Source organism: Stomoxys calcitrans, chromosome 4, assembly GCF_963082655.1.
Source record: "Stomoxys calcitrans chromosome 4, idStoCalc2.1, whole genome shotgun sequence".
Classification (NCBI taxonomy): domain Eukaryota; kingdom Metazoa; phylum Arthropoda; class Insecta; order Diptera; family Muscidae; genus Stomoxys; species Stomoxys calcitrans.
The window spans coordinates 43200384-43218843 of NC_081555.1; positions in this window are offsets into that span (position 1 = coordinate 43200384).

The following is an 18460-nucleotide window of genomic DNA, read 5'->3' on the forward strand; positions in this document are numbered from 1 at the left end:
CCTCATGCAAAATTTCAACCAAATCGAATGAGAATTGCGCCCTCTAGAGGCTCAAGAAGTCAAGACCCAAGATCGGTTTATATGGCAGCTATATCAAAACATGAACCGATTAAAACCATATATAGCTCAGTTGTTGGAAGTGATACCAAAGCATCACGTGCAAAATTTCACTAAAATCGGATGAGAATTACGCTCTCTAGAGACTAAAGAAGTCAAGACCCAAGATCGGTTTATATGGCAGCTATATCAAAACATGAACCGATTTGAACCATAATGGAAGTGACACCAAAGCACCACGTGCAAAATTTCAGCCAAATCGGACAAGAATTGCGCCCTCTAGCGGCTAAAGAAGTCAAGACCCAAGATCGGTTTATAAGGCGGCTGTATCAAAACAATGACGGATTTGGCCCATTATAATCCCAACCGACCTACACTAATATAAAGTATTCGGCCAAAAATTTTAAGCGGCTAGCTTAACTTCTTAAGGTTAGCGTGCTTTCGACAGAAAAACGGACGGACGGACAGACGCACGGACGAACAGACGGATGGACATGGCTAAATCGACTTAAAATGACATCACGATCAAGAACATATATACTTTATGGGGTCTCTGACGCATATTTCGAGGTGTTACAAACAGAATGACGAAATTGGTATACCCCCATCCTATGGTGTAGGGTATACAAATTTGGTATTCGAAATGGAAGGAATTAGAGTACAATACAATTCACACAGGGTAGATGACACGTGCTACCAAATGACCACATATTTATACCCACCATCACAGGATGGGGGTATACTAATCTAGTCATTTCGTTTGTAACACCTAGAAGTATTCGTTTAAGACCTCGTCGTCTCGAGCCATGTCCGTCCTTCCGTCTGTCGAAATCACGATAGCGGTCGAACGCGTAAAGATAACCGCTTGAAATTTTGCACAGGTATTGACTTTTGATGTAGGTCGTTGGGGATTGCAAATGGGCCATATCGGTTCAGATTTAGATATAGCTCTCATATAAACCGATCTCTCGATTTGACTTCTTGAGCCCCTGGAAGCCGCAATTTTTTTTCGATTTGGCTAAAATTTTGCATGTGATGTTCTGTTATGACTCCTAACCACTGTGCCAAGTACGGTTCAAATCGGTCTATAACCTTATATACTGGTTATATGATACCCCCATCCTATGGTGGTGGGTATAATAACCGACCCGATTGTGAATGTATCCTATGAGATTCATGGTGCCTATAGATGGCGCAATTTTCATCGGGTTGGGTTAAAATTTTGTACAAAAATGTGCCTCATGACCTCCAACTTACTTTATTAAAATTGCATCGATATTTCTCTTATATAAATCGATCTCCTGAATGGTACTTCTCAATTTTGTTTGAACTACAGGTGATGGGAAATTAACGATTGTATCGATACTTTCGATATAAATATTTTATTAGAAATATCGAAATATCGAATGATGCGTTTATCGACAGTTGGCGAGCTTTATATATAAACAGATTTCGGACCTTGACTTTTTAAGCTTCTAGGCGGCTCAAATCTCATCCGATTTGTCTGAAATTTTGCACGAGGCGATTTGTGTTGCCTTTCAACAACTATACCAAGTATGGCCTAAATTGGTCCTTCTTATTGTCCTCTAGATGGTGAATTCTTATCCTCTAGAGGGTCTTGTCCTTTTGAGCTTCTAGGCGGCGCAAATCTCATACGATTTGTCTGAAATTTTGCATGAGGTGATTTGTTTTGCCTTCCAACAACTATAACAAGTATGACCTAAATCAACCGATTCTTCTTGTCCTCTAGAGGGCGAATTCTAGTCCTCTAGAGGGCGAATTTTTGTTCTTTAGAGGGCGAATTTTTGTCCTCTAGAGGGCAAATTTTTGTCCTCTAGAGGGCGAATTCTTGTCCTGTAGAGGACGAATTCTTGTCCTCTAGAGGGCGAATTTTTGTCCTCTAGAGGGCGAATTTTTGTCCTCTAGAGGGCGAATTTTTGTCCTCTAGAGGACGTATTTCTTATCCGATTGGGCTGAAAGTTTGCATGAAGTGTTTCGTTTTGTCTCGCAACAACTATGCCAAGTATGTTCGAAATCGGTTCACACTGTTGTTGCTGTTGAAGCCACATTTTTATGTGGAGGTGGCGATCCTCGTCAAGCTTCTCTAGGAACTCGGTTGGCCGTTGGACATTTAAAGACCCCAATAACACGCCTAAGAGCGGTTGCCGCCCGGCCTCTCACTAAGACTCTTCGCCCGATATCGCTGATTGTCCGCGACTGCCGTAGCAGCTACTCCATATGGAACATTCCACTAAACGCAAACTGTGGACGCTATCGGGCGCTCGCAGCTAAGCTTCTCGTGACAGCCATGAACACCACAGAGATCGCACCTCAATGTTTCAACCTGTGTGGTGCTTACAGCTATACCGCTCTGGGAAATCGGTTCATACCCTGATATAAAACGAAACTGCAATTTTAGACAATATCGTGTACTATGGTGTCCAACGTTCAATGCAATTATGGTCCTATTCAGACCATAACTTGATATAGCTCCAATAGTATTGCAATTCTTATCCATTTTCTTTTGCTTGCCTATAAAGAGATATCGGGCAAAGAATTTGACAAATGCGATGCATGGTGGAGAGTATGTAAGATTCGGGCCGGCCGAACAGGCCCGAATCCACCATGGGATGGGGGTATACTAATCTAGTCACTCCTTCTTGATTGTCTTTACATTCTGCGTGGATCTAGCCACGTCCATCTGTCTGTGGAAATCACGACAGCGATCGAACGCGTAAAGCTTACAGCTTGAAAATTTGCACAGTTACATTTTATAATTGTAGGTCCTTAGGCATTGCAAATGGGCCACATCGGTTTAGATTAGAATATAGTTCCTACGTAGACCGATATTATATCTTAACCATTAAACCACTCGTTTTTTTACAAGGCTCTCCGCTTGATATGGAAACACCCATATGTAATTCCTAGCTATGGCCATACAAATATTGCAAATTGTATACAAAAAAAAATCCACATTTACACACAATATCCACATACTCGTTCGGAACCACAACAAAATCAACAGGAAGAAGAGGAAAACTAAAAATGCTATGACGAAGCAGGATACCAGAATTGTGGAGAAGAACATGGCATAAAATGGCATTAATATGAGAATTTGCACAGATTTGAAACCACCAGAGACATGACGCCACGTTGTGATATGAATTTATGGTTTTAATTCAGAAATTTCATTTTTTCTATTTGTTTTGTCTTACTTTTCCAATTCATTTCGATATTCAACCGCTTGTTTTGTCGTTTTCGTTCCATTTGTTCTTCATGGCATTGGTAATCTCAAAAATCATTTTTTTTTACTTTGCATTTTTGATTTGTGCAAGAATTCCCTGAAAATGCGAACCGAACAATGGAAGTCATTGTTGAGGAACTTTCAGCACTTTAGAGTCTAAGCTGGGTGGGTAATATTGAAGAAGACCTTGATCGTAGATATCATTTTATCAGTAAGTGTTTTTTTTTTCTGTGATTGATTTCAATGATTAACTATCCTAACGATGCGTATGGCCACCATTATGTTGATGACTTTCCCACTCTGACAATTGCAGTGGGAACGCACGCAGTACTGTTGCTGTTGCTTTTCAGTTTTTTTTTTTTCTAATTTGCAGTATTTAGTATTCTTCATGCTGTTATTGACAGCTGCCTGCTATTAAATAGGTTGATTCGATTATTTGTAGAGATTTCATGTTTGTCCACTCAAATACACTCTACCACGCCCACAAACATCCGTTGAGGTATGCTCGACAGGCTACAGTGGCTTAGGGGAAGTTGAAAAATATTTGTTTTTCCTTTAAGGTAAGTAAACAAGCAAAAAGGGGTTAAGTTTGTCCGGGCCGAACTTATACCCATCACCTCGGGTATATATGGAAACCACCTTTTGTCAAAATCCGGTGAATAATGCATACTTTATGCCCAATAGCAGTTATATCGTCATTTATGGCCCCAAAACCTTAAATCGAGAAATCGGTCTATATGGCGGCTATATCCAAATTTAGACCGATCTGAGCCAAATTGAAGAAGGATGTCGAAGGGCCTTGCACAAATCACTGTCCCAAATCTCGGCGACATCGGACAATAAATGCGCCTTTTATGGGCCCAAAATCTTAAATCGAGAGATCGGTCTATATGGCAGCTATATCCAAATTTGGACCGATCTGATCCAAATTAAAGATGTATGTCCAAGGGCCTAACACAACTCACTGCACCAAATTTCGGCGACATCGGACAATAAATGCGCCTTTTATGGGCCCAAAACCTTAAATCGAGAGATCGGTGTATATGGCAGCTACATCCAAATCTGGACCGATCTGAGCAAAATTGAAGAAGTATGTCCAAGGGCCTAAATAAACTCACTGTCCCAAATCTCGGAGAAATCGGACAATAAATGCGTCTTTTATGAGCCCAAAACCTTAAATCCAGAGATCGGTCTATATGACAGCTATATCCAAATCTGGGCCGATCTGAGCCATATTGAAGAAGGATATCGAAGGGCCTAACACAACTCACTGTCCGAAATTCCAGCAAAATCGGTAAATAAATGTGGCTTTTATGGGCCTAAGACCCTAATCCGGCGGATCAGTCTATATGGGGCTATATCAAGATATAGTCCGATATAGCCCATCTTCGAACTCAACCTGCTTTTGGACAAAAAAAAAAAAGAATCTGTGCAAAGTTTTAGCTCAATATCTCTATTTTTAAAGGCTGTAGCGTGATTTCACGTATTGTGGATACCATGATAAAGAGTACGGCATCCAACGAATTCTTGAATGTCCTGAGGACGAACGCATTGGTCCACTCCTTAGACCAGTACGTGGTGAATCGGATTTTTAGAGACTGGATAAACCATATTCTAATGAACACTCACACCACAGTCAGGCATTCTACCACCAGTCCTATTTCGGATCCTGACTGAGAAGGGATTTGAACCCGTCTGTTACACAGATGAAGTTATAATACCTCTAAATCGAAGGGATCCTTCTTTTGCCATACGACTGGGCTATACCTAGGGACCTCAATGTTAGCTCAAACAAGACCAAAATCCTTCTGTTTACAAGGAAAATGAAGGTGGGCCAATTTGACACACCACGTTTCCTCAGCAACACGTTTTCGATATCTGACAAAGTCCAATACATAGGTGTGATCTTGGAGAGGAAACTGAAATGGAAGTGTCACATTTCGAAGCGTGACGAGAAGGTTCACAGATGTTGGATACTATTGTATGTAGATGGGCCGTATCCTCGAAATGGTGCCTGAAGACGAGGATAGTCCACTGGCTCTACAGCAGCGTGAATAGATCAATACTTGTTTACGCCTCAGTAGTTTGGTTGACTGCTGTGGAGAAAATGTGCAACATAAAGACCATACAACTAGTTCAGAGAATATGTTGTCTTGGCATGGGCGGAGCGATGAGGACCACGCCTACTAGGGCACTGAAGACTATTCGTGATAGCCGATCCATTGACATACAGATTAAGTGTGAGGCAGCCACTGCGGTAATGATACTTAAGGCGATGGGAGAATGGATTGAGGATGGGAGCAGCTCATACTATCGGGATATAGTCGAGGCGACGTTAGGAAACCTGGAAGCAATGGAAGGATTTCCGATCGGTTACCTGAGACGACACTTGAGGTCGAGTGCGAGACACTGTTCGAATTGATAGAACTCTGGTATTGCCATCTGGAAGTTCATGGATTAAAGATTGAACTAGACTTCTGAACTTAGGTACACCATGGCATGCTAAATGGGATGACTGTAAAATTTTTACATTTAAGTACTTAAAAAAATACCAACACGGTACGAAATGGGTGAACCTTGTTCAGGGCGGATGGATAGAGGTAGAATTTTGAAATTTTACTTAAAAGATATATGGTGCAAAAAGGTGAGAGTGAAGAGTAAAAACGGAGAAATAGTACTGGTAAACGTACATTTAGTACCGCAATTGGTACCGTTTAGTACTTTCATTACAGGTGGAGCTAAAGGTCAGGAATTTGGAATGTAGGCACAGTTAGGAAATATATGAAGGGCGATTAAATAATCTATTCGTATATTTTGGTACTAAAATTGGTACCTTTTAGTACTTACTTTACAGATGGAGCTAGAGATCTGAAATTAGGCATGTAGTTACAACTAAGAAAATATGATGGTAGACTATAATTTTTTACAATTTTTAAATTTTGGTACCAATGTTGGTACTATTTGGTAGATAGAGGTCTTAAATTTGACATGTAGGTAAAAGTTAGAACTATATGATGGGCGACTGGATGATTTTTTCACAATTTGAACATTTGGGTACCAAAATTGGTACTTTCTTTATAGTTGGAGCTAAAGGTCTTTAACTAGTAAATGATTTATTCGACCATTTTGGTACCAAAATTGGTACCTTCTTCATAGATGGAACTAGAGGTCTGAAATTTGGAATGTAAGTAAAACATAATAATATATGATGGGCAACTAAATGATTTTTTCACAATTCGAACATTTTGGTACCAAAAATGGTACTATTTGGTACTTTCTTTAAATTTAGAGCTACAGGTCTGAAATTTGGCCGGTAGGTACAACTAAGAAATATATGATGGGTGACTAAATGATCTATTCAAAATTCGTACATTTTCGTACCAAATTTGGTACCATTAGGTACTTTCTTTACAGATGGAGATAGAGGTCTGAAATTTGGCATGCAGTTACAACTAAGAAATATATGTTGGGTGACCATAATCTTTTTACAAATCGTACATTTTCTTTACAGATGGAGCTAGAGGTCTGAAACTAGTCAATTCGTACATTTTGGTACCAATATTGGTACCATTTCGTACTTTCTATGCAGATGGAGCTAGAGATCTGACATTTGGCATGTAGGTAAAATTAAGAAATATATGATGGGTGGACTATATCTAGATATAGCCCCATATAGACCGATCCGCCGATTTAGGGTCTTAGGCCCATAAAAGAAACATTTATTATCCGATTTTGCTGAAATTTGGAACATAAAGTTGCGCTAGGCCACTCTTCATCCTTCTTCAATTTGGCTCAGATCGGTTTAGATTAGGATATAGCTGCCATATAGACCGATCCGCCGATTTAGGGTCTTTGGCCCATAAAAGCCACATTTATTATCCGATGTCACTGAAATTTGACACAGTGACTTATGTTAGGCTTTTTGACATCCGTGACGTCTAGGGTTCAGATCGGTTTATTTTTAGATATTTGGTCCAAATCGTAACATATTTCGATATAGCTGCTATGGGGCAAAAGTTATGCATTTTCACCGGATTTTGACGAAAGGTGGTTTACATATATAACCGAGGTGGTGGGTATCCCAAGTTCGGCCCGGCCGAACTTAACGCCTTTTTACTTGTTTTCAGATGTTCTCGCCAGGATTCGAACTCGCATGTATAAACGAGTTGGTGGTTATACAACGTTTGGTGTTTTCTTGTTTATTTTTATAGAGTTTACCATTACCAAACTTAAATCCAAGTTTAATTTTTCAACTCATTTTGCCACAATTGTACCAGCTGTGGAAGCTGTGGCCAATTTAATACAATCTTGCTGACTGTAAATTTAACAACAGCAAAAAGAAGTTTCGATTTAAATTTCAACTTTTATTAATTTGTAAATGAATCAAATCAGAGAATGGAGTTTTCATTCACCTGTTCTTTAGCAAACTTTGGCATCTGCATAGCCCACAAACTATGTGTCACACTGTGCTGGTGTGCTGGGGGGGAGTGAGCAAGCGTTCAATTTGTTTCAAGTTTTCTTCGGCCTCTTGGTGATGTAGAAGTCTGTCACTTTCATTCGTTGGTTCGTTCGTTCAGTGCCGCAGGGCTAGCATACCAACCACCTTAAAAGATGGGCAGAAGAAGAGGGGCAGGGGCTAACAATAACTCTGGGTAATGGAAAATATAAAATTATCATCACTTCCTTCTTTGGCAGTGCTGCTTTCATTTAATTTCCTTGAGACTTCTTAAATGGCAGCTACTTTCTGTCAATCCGCCACAAGTTTTTCTGGTGTTCTGCTGTTTTTCATTTTGAGTTTCTTTTTTTTCGCTGTTGTGCTACTTGATGCCTGTCAATTTTGCTGTATGTATACAAAACCAAGTTTTGTGGGCATTTTCACCCACAACCGGGCAACCAAGCAAGCAGGCAAACAGCCGCCAACATGCTTGCTGTCCAAGCTCCGTTTTTTTTTTTCTTCAGAATGATGATTCACTGTTGTTGCCTTACCTACAAATGCTGGCCATAATCCCTTGTACACGACCAAGACCACTGCCGCCAACAGAGTGCCAAAGTGATGCTAGCTGCCATTCCATCTGAACGATGGAACGACCAAAGCCAGCAATGCTAAAGAACGACTTGAATTTTGGAGATTATTTATAAAGGTTGCCATTTCGGGTCAGTGAGTGACAAGAGTTGGAGGGTTTTTTTTGGCCAGCAAAAGAGGCTGGCTGTGGTTGCATAGAGGGGGAAAAAACAACAAAAAATAGCAAAGGGGAAAGTGGGTGAAATAGAAAAAACGTGACGATTTAAAGCAAACCTGTCAATAATAGTTTAGACGATCCCTCGTTAAGGACACATTCAGTGGTTGGCAATCTGACATGGTTTTGGTTGTCAACGCTGGTATTTTTTTTTTTTGCCCTTCCCTCCTTCACTTTGTGCAGTATGGAGAGGGTGTGTAACAAGAGGATTTGTTGATGGCGAATTATTTATTGAATGTGCTCAGATTCTGTGTTTGGTTTTCTTTCGTTTTTTTTTCTCGTTTTTTCGTTGAGCAAATGACATATTTGCGGATAATTCCAAAGACAGCCTATTTTCCGAGCCAGTGAAATTTTTTCGTTCAGAATTTCAAATTGAAAAAAAAAAAACATTCAATGTATAATAAATATTAAATGATGTCATTAATATTCAAGGTATATGAGACAATTTCAGGTGCTGGCACATATTTTTATTACTTCAAGCAGGGATTTTTATTTGCTACCAACTTCTTCTTCCTCTGCAGACCTTGCTGCCTGTCTCAACACCTATAGAGGCATGCATGTTGGCATAGATCATGTTTCATTGTTTCACAAGTATGGCAACTTGGGGTGGAGTAGAGACGAATTAACCTTGAATTTTTAGCATAAAAAGTTCCCAGAACTTGATACTACTACCCAAAACACCATTGCCACACATGGCCTAGAGCCACACTCTGGTAGGAAGGTAGGTGACCCATAGGCCTTCCTCAATAACAACAGAGACCAGAGTATGCTACTACTGAGACTGAAATTAACTTTAAACACGTGATTTGAGGAAAATGATGAAAAAGTAAACCTCCAAACATGTCCTGAATAGTAAATAGGCAAAGCCTAGCCGCCTGTACACAGTGAGAAATCAAAGTTGGCAGCATTGGTGTATGTGACGATTTATGTTCATTCCATGCACATTTGCTGTCGTCCGTTCGTCTGTCCATGGAAGAGATTCGTGATTTTACAACGTTAACTGTGTTTATGGGACTAAATGTTATTTATGTTACGTTACCTTTTTGCTTGCCATAGAAAGCGAATTTGTTCGATGGCAATACGTGGTGGCATTAGATTTCCCTCATATTGGGTTACGTCATGTCAGAATGGAAACATCACAAACGCCAATAGCCCAGCCAGCCAGCTAGCCACCCCAAACAACATTCACAGGCCAATAAAAACAAAAACAAGTAAAAAGACATAAAGTTCGGCCGGGCCGAACTTTGGATACCCACCACCTCGAGTATATATATAAACCCCCTTTCGTTATAATCCGATGAAAATTGGATAACTTATGCACCCAAATTCGAAAATAAAGCTTTTATGGGCTTCAGACCCGGAACGGGTCGGAACGGTCTATATGGCAGCTATATTTAAATATAGGCCGATCTGAACCATACTTTGGTCAAATGTCGGTAGGCCTAAAATAACCCACTGTTTCAAATTTCAGCGAAATTGGGCAAAAAATAAAGATTTCATGAGCTTCAGACCCTTTATCGGCAGATCGGTCTATATGGCAGCTATATCTAAAAATAGTCCGATCTGAACCATACTTAGGCTAGATGTCGGGAGGCTTAAAATAACTCACTGTTTAAAATTTCAGCGAAATCGGTTAAAAAATAAAGCTTTTATGGGCTTCAGACCCTTTATCTGGAGATCGGTCTATATGACAGCTATATCTAAATACAGGCCGATCTGAACTATATTTTATTTAGAAGTTGGTAGGCCTAAAACTACTCACTGTTTCAAATTTCAGCGAAATCGGATAAAAAATAAAGCTTTTATGGGCTTCAGACCCTTTATCGGGAGATCGGTCTATATGACAGCTATATCTAAATATAGGCCGATCTGAACCATATTTGGGTTCCATGCTAGGAGGTCTTAAACTACCCACTGTTTCAAATTTCAGCTAAATCGGGTCAAAAATAAATAAAATTTATGGGCTTTAGACCCTTTCTCGGAAAATCGGTCTATATCCAAATATGGTCCGATTTGGCCCGTTCAAGAACTTAACCAGCGTGCATCAAAAAGACGTATCTGTGCCAAATTTTAGCTCAATATATCAATTTTTGAAGCCTGTAGAGTGATTATCACAGAGTGACGGACAGACGGATAGATGGACAGACACACAGACATCGTTAAATCGTCTTAGAATTTTACGACGATCCGAAATATATATACTTTGTAGGGTGGGAAATTGATATTTCGATGTGCTACAAACGGAATGATAAATGAATATACCCCCTATCCTACGGTAGTGGGTATAAAAACACAAGTAAGAGCGTGCTAAGTTCGGCCGGGCCGAATCTTATATACGCTCCACCATGGATAGCATTTGTCGCGAGTTCTATGCGCGGTTATGCTATTGGATCTTTATCAAGTTATAGTCCGATTCGGACGGTAAATGAATGCCGAACATTGTAGAAGTCATTGTGTGATATTTCAGTTCATTCGGATAAGAATTGGGCCTTGTAGGGGCTCAGAAAGCAAAAACGGAAGATAGGTTTCTATGGAAGCTGTATCAAGCTATTGATCATATTGGCCATATTAGACACGTATGTTGAAGGTCATGAGAGAAGCCATTGTACAAAATTTCTGCCTAATCGGATGAAAATTTTGCCCTCTAGGGGCTCAAGAAGTCAAAATCCCAAATCGATTTATATGGCAGCTATATCAGGTTATATCCCGATTTGCGCCATACTAAGCACGGTAGTTGGAAGACATAACAAAACACCTCATGGAAAATTTTGAGGCAAATCGGATGAGAATTGCGCCCTCTAGAGGCTCAAGAAGTCAAGACCCAAGATCAGTTTATAAGACAGCTATACCAGATTATGAACCGATTTGAATAATACTTACCACAGTTGTTGGAAGTGATACCAAAACACTACGTGCAAAATCCCAGTCAAATCGTATTGGAACTGCGCCCTCTAGAGGCTCAAGAAGTCAAGACCCAAGATCGATTTATATAGCAGCTATATCAAAACATGAGCCGATTTGAACCATACTTAGCGCAGTTATTGGAAATGATACCAAAACACATCTTGCAAAATTTCAGGCAAACCGGATAAGAATTGCGCCCTCTAGTGGCTCAATAAGTCAAGACCCAAGATTGGTTTATATGGCAGCTATATCAAAACATGGACCGACTTGGCCCATTTACAATCCCAACGGACCTACACCAATAAGAAGTATTTGTGCAAAGTTTCAAGCGGCTAGCCCTACTCCTTCGGAAGTTAGCGTGTTTCGACAGACAGACGGACGGACGGACAGACAGACGGATGATCATGGCTAGTTCGACTTAAAATGTCACGACGATCAAGAATGTATATACTTTATGGGGTCTTGGACGCATATTTCGAGGTGTTGCAAACGGAATGACTAAATGAGTATACCCCCTATCCTACATTGGTGGGTATGAAAGAAAAAAGTGAAAAGGAATGTTTTTTTTTTTTCGCCTCTATAAAATGGATTGTATGTGAATTTGTTTACTGCTAGGGCTATCAAAAGCAGCAGTAAGAAAAAACAAAAAACGTTGTGTTGACATTTGATGGCATTTCTTGGCAACTACGAAATGTCTGCATGCTTGAAATCAAGTCAAAAGAACCACTAAGTAAATATGGCAGCGCATATCCACAACTTTGGTTAGAGTTACCAAAACCCAGTTACTAACAGCTAATTCAAAATCTGATTTGGCCAACCAAATATGGGAATGCCTAAACACAAGGACTCCGTGAGTAGGAGATATCATCATCATCATCATCATAGGGTCACATCATCATAAGCTATCAAGCATAGTAAAATTGTTTACGTTCCCATTCGTGTGGAACGCTGCTCATCGCCCATTCATCCTTTTAGATGGAAATTTCCAATGCAAAAGATAGTAAGCCAATATGCGAGTATACTCTTAAATTCGTTTAAACAAGGCGAATAAATAGAGCGCATATTTCCATGTCTCAAAGGGAATTTTTCGAAAAACATTCCTTCCATGGAATTTAAGGAAACGGAAGCAAACTGAAAGGTTTTAAATTTTGATTGAGTGGTCACTTTGAGTTGAGCAATTACAACAAGACTTTGAAGCAAAACTCAATCTTTGGTGGCAGCGTCAAAGCGATGACATCTTTATTTTGGGCTTCTATGACCAAATTCCAATGAAATGTTAATCTTAAAAGATTACAGTTTCAGCCAGTTATTTTTCAAAACAACAACTACAAGTGTAATGCTAATTTCATTTTGCCATGGTTTGAAAAATGTTACCAGAAAAATTACTACACACAAAATTCTATTCCAACGAAATGTTAAGAAATTTTGGAAAAAGTTTGTTAGAGTGTTTAAGTTATGGCCTAGTTAAGTTCAAAGGCTATGAGACTTAGGGCGATGTGAGAATGAATTGAGGATGTGAGCAGCTCATACCATGGCGGTATAATCGAGGCGACGATAGGAAACCTGGAAGGAAGGGAAGAGGTTTCCCATCGGATACCTGAGATGAACCTTGAAGTCGAGCGCGAGGCACTGCTGCCATCGGCACAGTCTAGGATTGACGGAACCCTAGTATTGCCATCTGGAAGATCATGTTACACGGATGGATCAAAGGTAGAGGATAGAGTGGTCCTGGGGGTTTACATTGAGAACCCAGGGACTGAGATCTGTTTTAGACTGCCTGACCATAATGCGGTCCTGCAGGCGGAGATCCGGGCGATCACCGAATGCGTGAAGTGGTGTAGTGCTAACGCGAGGACGTCGAGTGTGAACATCTTTACCGAGAGTAAAATTGCCATAAGGGCAATAACGACCAGGACAGTAAGGTCACGAACAGTCTTGCAGTGTTAGAAGGAGATTAACGCCTTCTCTGAGGATGAGTAAATCCTCATCGTTTGGGTGCCGAACCATAACGGAGTAAGGGGAAACGAAAGGGCAGATGATTTGGCGGTGAAGGCCAGTGGACTGCCGTCAATAAACTTGGTTAACCCGAAACCTTTCGGGTCGAAGCATTCCGAGTTAATGGAGTGGGCGACGAATGCGCATGCAACATTGTGGAACAGCGAAACGGTCGGTGGGATGGCGAAAATCTTAGGGGGGGGATTCAGATCTCGAGAACCCGAGGCTGAAAGGAAACAAGAAGGAGATCAGTATGGCTATTGGTATCATAACGGGACACATAGGACTACGAGCTCATTTAGGTAAAATCGGTGCGGCAAGTGATAGCATGTGTAGGGCATGCGGGGAAGATGATGAGATGTTGGAGCATTTCTTTTATCATTGCCCGGCTTTCGCGTCCAACAGATATCGATACTTAGGTGGAGACACAATATCAGACATGAACCAACTTAGGGAAGTGGTATTAAGGATTTTGTTAGTATTGGGTTGCCCAAAAAGTAATTGCGGATTTTTCATATAGTCGGCGTTGACAAATTTTTTCACAGCTTGTGACTCTGTAATTGTATTCTTTCTTCTGTCAGTTATCAGCTGTTACTTTTAGCTTGCTTTAGAAAAAAAGTGTAAAAAAAGTATATTTGATTAAAGTTCATTCTAAGTTTTATTAAAAATGCATTTACTTTCTTTTAAAAAATCCGCAATTACTTTTTGGGCAACCCATAGCATCGAATTCCTAACTTTAAATTTTCTTTTTAGAGGTTACTGTATAGTTTTTAGAGCGCACAACAAGCCGATTACTGGCTTAGGCGAATGTCCATAGTAATAAGGGGCGGATTAATATCAGCACCCTCTTTTCAACCTAACCTAATGTCATTACGACGATTGGCATAATGATCTTCTCAGTCGCCGTCTCGACTGTTGCAGATCTCTCAAAGAGATATCTAAAAAGTTCAAAATTCATCTGTTCTGGATGCTGGGCCACAGAGATATTCCAGGGAATAGTAAAGCGGACGAGCTTGTGAAACTACGAACTACCCTACACGTTTCAGAGCTACTGGAATCTGTGGGTATGCCTCTAGCGTTATGTAAGCTAAGTTTTTAGGACCAGGCCCTAAGAAAAAAGAATGATAGATGGTCACAAAGAGGCAGCTGTGAGCATTCCAAAACCATGTGGCCTAATTAAGACTTGAAGTGGTCTACCTCTTTGCTGTCACTGGCTAGAACAGACGTCTCAGTCATGGTGTCCGTCATGACAGGTCACTATGTAATCGGAAGACATGCTGACAGACTGAAGGTTGTTCGTTTTGATTTTTCCTGAAGCTGTGAGGACCTCGAAGAAGAAGAGAGAAGGCATCGGCAGTCAGAAGGAGTTCCACATTAGGTTCCATTTGCTGTCACTGGCTAGAACAGACGTCTCAGTCATGGTGTCCGTCATGACAGGTCACTGTGTAATCGGAAGACCTGCTGACAGACTGAAGGTTGTCAGTTTTGATTTTTGCTGAAGCTGTGAGGAGCTCGAAGAAGAAGAGAGAAGGCATCGACAGTCAGAAGGAGTTCAACATTAGGTTCAATTTGCTGTCACTGGCTATAACAAACGTCTCAGTCATGGTGTCCGTCATGACAGGTCACTGTGTACTCGGAAGACATGCTGACAGACTGAACGTTGTCAGTTTTGATTTTTGCTGAAGCTGTGAGGACCTCGAAGGAGAAAAGAGAAGCCACCGGCAGTCAGAAGGAGTTCCACATTAGGTTCCATTTGCTGTCACTGGCTAGAACAGACGTCTCAGTCATTGTGTCCGTTATGACAGGTCACTGTGTAATCAGAAGACATGTTGACAGACTGAAGGTTGTCAGTTTTGATTTTTGCTGAAGCTGTGAGGACCTCGAAGAAGAAGAGAGAAGGCATCGGCCGTCAAAAGAAGTTCCACATCAGATTCTCATTTCTTCGAAAACCTAGCTGATTTACCGGATGTGAATATTCGCAAGTTGTTGGGCTTTTTAAAGCAATCTGGATGGTTCAATGGTAGGAACTAGTAGGCATCTTCCTTCTTCTGTTCCTGTGGTATCACAATGGACCAAAACGTCCAAGTGAGTCTGATGGCAGACTGCTACTTAAACCTAACTTAAACTTCCCATGGTCCGAATCCCTCCATAATCCGATATAACTACAAAAGCACAACAATTGTTATCTTTTGTTTGTCTGTAATGAGATCTCGGGCAAAGAACTTGAAAAATACGATACATGGTATAAAAGATGGAGGGTATATAAAATTCGGCCCGGCCGAACTTAGCATGCTTTTACTTGTTTTCAATGCACCTTTTAAGTAGGAATTTAGGATCTTTAAGCTTAACACTGAGGAGGCCATCGTAGCGCAGAGGTTAGCCGCCTATGACGCTGAACGCCTGGGTTCAAATTCTGGCGAGACCAACTGAAAAAATTTTTTAGCGGTGGTTTTCCCCTCCTAATGCTGGCAACATTTGTGAGGTACTATGCCATGTAAAACTTCTCTCCGAAGAGGTGTCGCACGCCATAAGGACTCGGCTATAAAAAGGAGGCCCCCTATCATTGAGCTTTAAACTTGAATCGGACTGCACTCATTGATATGTGAGAAGTTTGCCCCTGTTCCTAAGTGGAATGTTGATGGAAAAAATTTGCATTTGCAAGCTAAACATTGAGCGTTGAACAACTGCTGCAATCTGGCTAGACAACTATCATTAGCGATATTAGCAAATAGTAATGGACCCATAATACTACTGTTCCTCAATTTTTAATTAAGGATGCGATAATCACCAGTAGTTTCTAATAGAGGTAAGATGAATTGTGAGTAGCTGTTGGATTACAAGTGATTAAGGGAAAGTTATTCCAACTACAAGGTTCCCTATCACTAATGTCAAATGCTGAGTTTTTTTAAATTTTTTCTTTGGTTTAATGTTTTCAATGGAAAACTCGCTAAAACTCACACTTCCACCTTAAAGCCTCCATACACTTGGATTTACAACAACAAATTACAGTAACCCACATGTTTTATTGAGTTTGTAATGACTCGTTTCTAAATTCCCTATCTGCCTCTTGCCATCTAATAAATAATAAAAAAAAATGATTTATGTAATAACTTTGAATTATGTTTTTCAAACTCCAAAACTTTGAACACTGCGTTGCTCATCCTTGGCCTAAATCAATAAACCTGATAAGCCGATATGATAAATCCACTGGCATTTGCTCAAAAAACTTTTAGATTTTCTTTGATATCTTCAAAACTTTGCCAAGCTCGATAACATTTTTTTTAGGCACCACCAACAGGTAGCATTGAAAAGTTTTCACCACTCACCTTTTAAAACTGGAGAGTTAAGTGAATTTTGTTGAACAAACTAAAGAATTTTGAAAATTAACAACCATCTGTTTACATAAATAAAGGATTTATGAAAAGCTCTTTAAATTCCCTAAAAATGCCATGGCCTACAATGGAGCTCCATGGGTTGGGCATGATAAGTTGCAACAAAGTGTACTCAAAGCTGTATAAGAACATCAAATAATATTTGCCAAGGCTTTCATGCAAAAACCATAAAACTCTACAACAACTTGTAATAGGCTCCGGCACACACTCGCATACATCTTGGTGTGTTAAATATCTCTGCCGCATTACCCAGTCTAACGGGAAAGATTTCACTTCATGATAAGCAAAGATAATTCCCAAATAAGTTTTGTATTTCAGGGAAATGATGAAAAGTTTTAATGGCGTATTATTCCTGTATCCACGGGACTTTGGGGCACACAAATTTTGCAACACAAACGTTGCTTGAGAGTATTTGGGTTACTAATTGCAAAACCCAGAGATTAAAATTGTATACATTATAACTAAGAATTAATGAGCTAACTACATGAACACGTCTTAAATGAGAGCTACAACTCTAAAAGTTGGGGCAACGAATTGTTAATGACTTTCCATGGTAAAAACTAAAGAAGATTGCATAGTGAGTGGGTTGCAAAGGTGTTAAAGGTGTGGGTTGCAAGCAGCAAAAACAATCAGGATGAAGAATAATGTTGAATAAAGTTCTTCAGCAATGCAAAGTTGACATGACATATTCATGAAAATGATCCCGAGGAACATGGATACATGGTGCATTGTTTCTTCACAAATTTCAATTTGTGAACAGTTGTATTGGCAACCATACATTGTTTTCTTAGGTTTCCGGTTTTCGCCCCTTTTTCAGTTAGCCCGTATTTGCATTTCATAAGCGAAATATTTTCAAGCCACAATTCGTTCCATGTTAGTTTATTTGATTACAAATTTCTAGAATTGATTGCGGTTTTAATGTTTATTCGACACCCTCTAAACTAAAAACTCTTGTTGAAGCGATTAAAATTGCATGGAGTTGGAAAAACTTCGAACATCGCATTGATTTCATTGACCAAACTGCAAAACCAATATCAAAAGTGATTCAATCAGTAAATCTAACTTAGTTGTACGGAATACATGGTAAACAAGTCATAACTATAAATTTTATAAATTCCATTACAGCTGCATGCATGGGTATGGATGATGTAAAATGATGCTATGTTCGAACCATTTCACCATGGTAACAGATAACCTGCAGTCAATTTGTAAAATTGCAAAAAAACTGATTCTGTATACACTAAAGCTTGCTGAAAGTTACGCGAATGCACTGCTCCACAGAAGAACAAAGTTAAAACTTCATCGATGTATCAGTTCAATAAAAGGAATATGGCAGAGCAAAACATTTAGTAGGGAGTTTTACAAAAATTTCTATATGAAGTACAAAATGTTCATTAGGTTAGTTGGAAAATAAGGTGCGAATGTGAATCTGCCCCATGACACTAGGGACATATACCTAGAGTAGGTTAGGTTAGGTTCAGAAGAGAAAAAATAATAACTCATAGAAAGAATAAACTCACAAATTTGTATGTAAAATGGTTAATTCCCAATGAATTTTAGCATTGAATAAAAGACATTAAGGTATGAAGAGACTTTACAGACATAATAGTTGAAATTTTGCAGATTTAAAA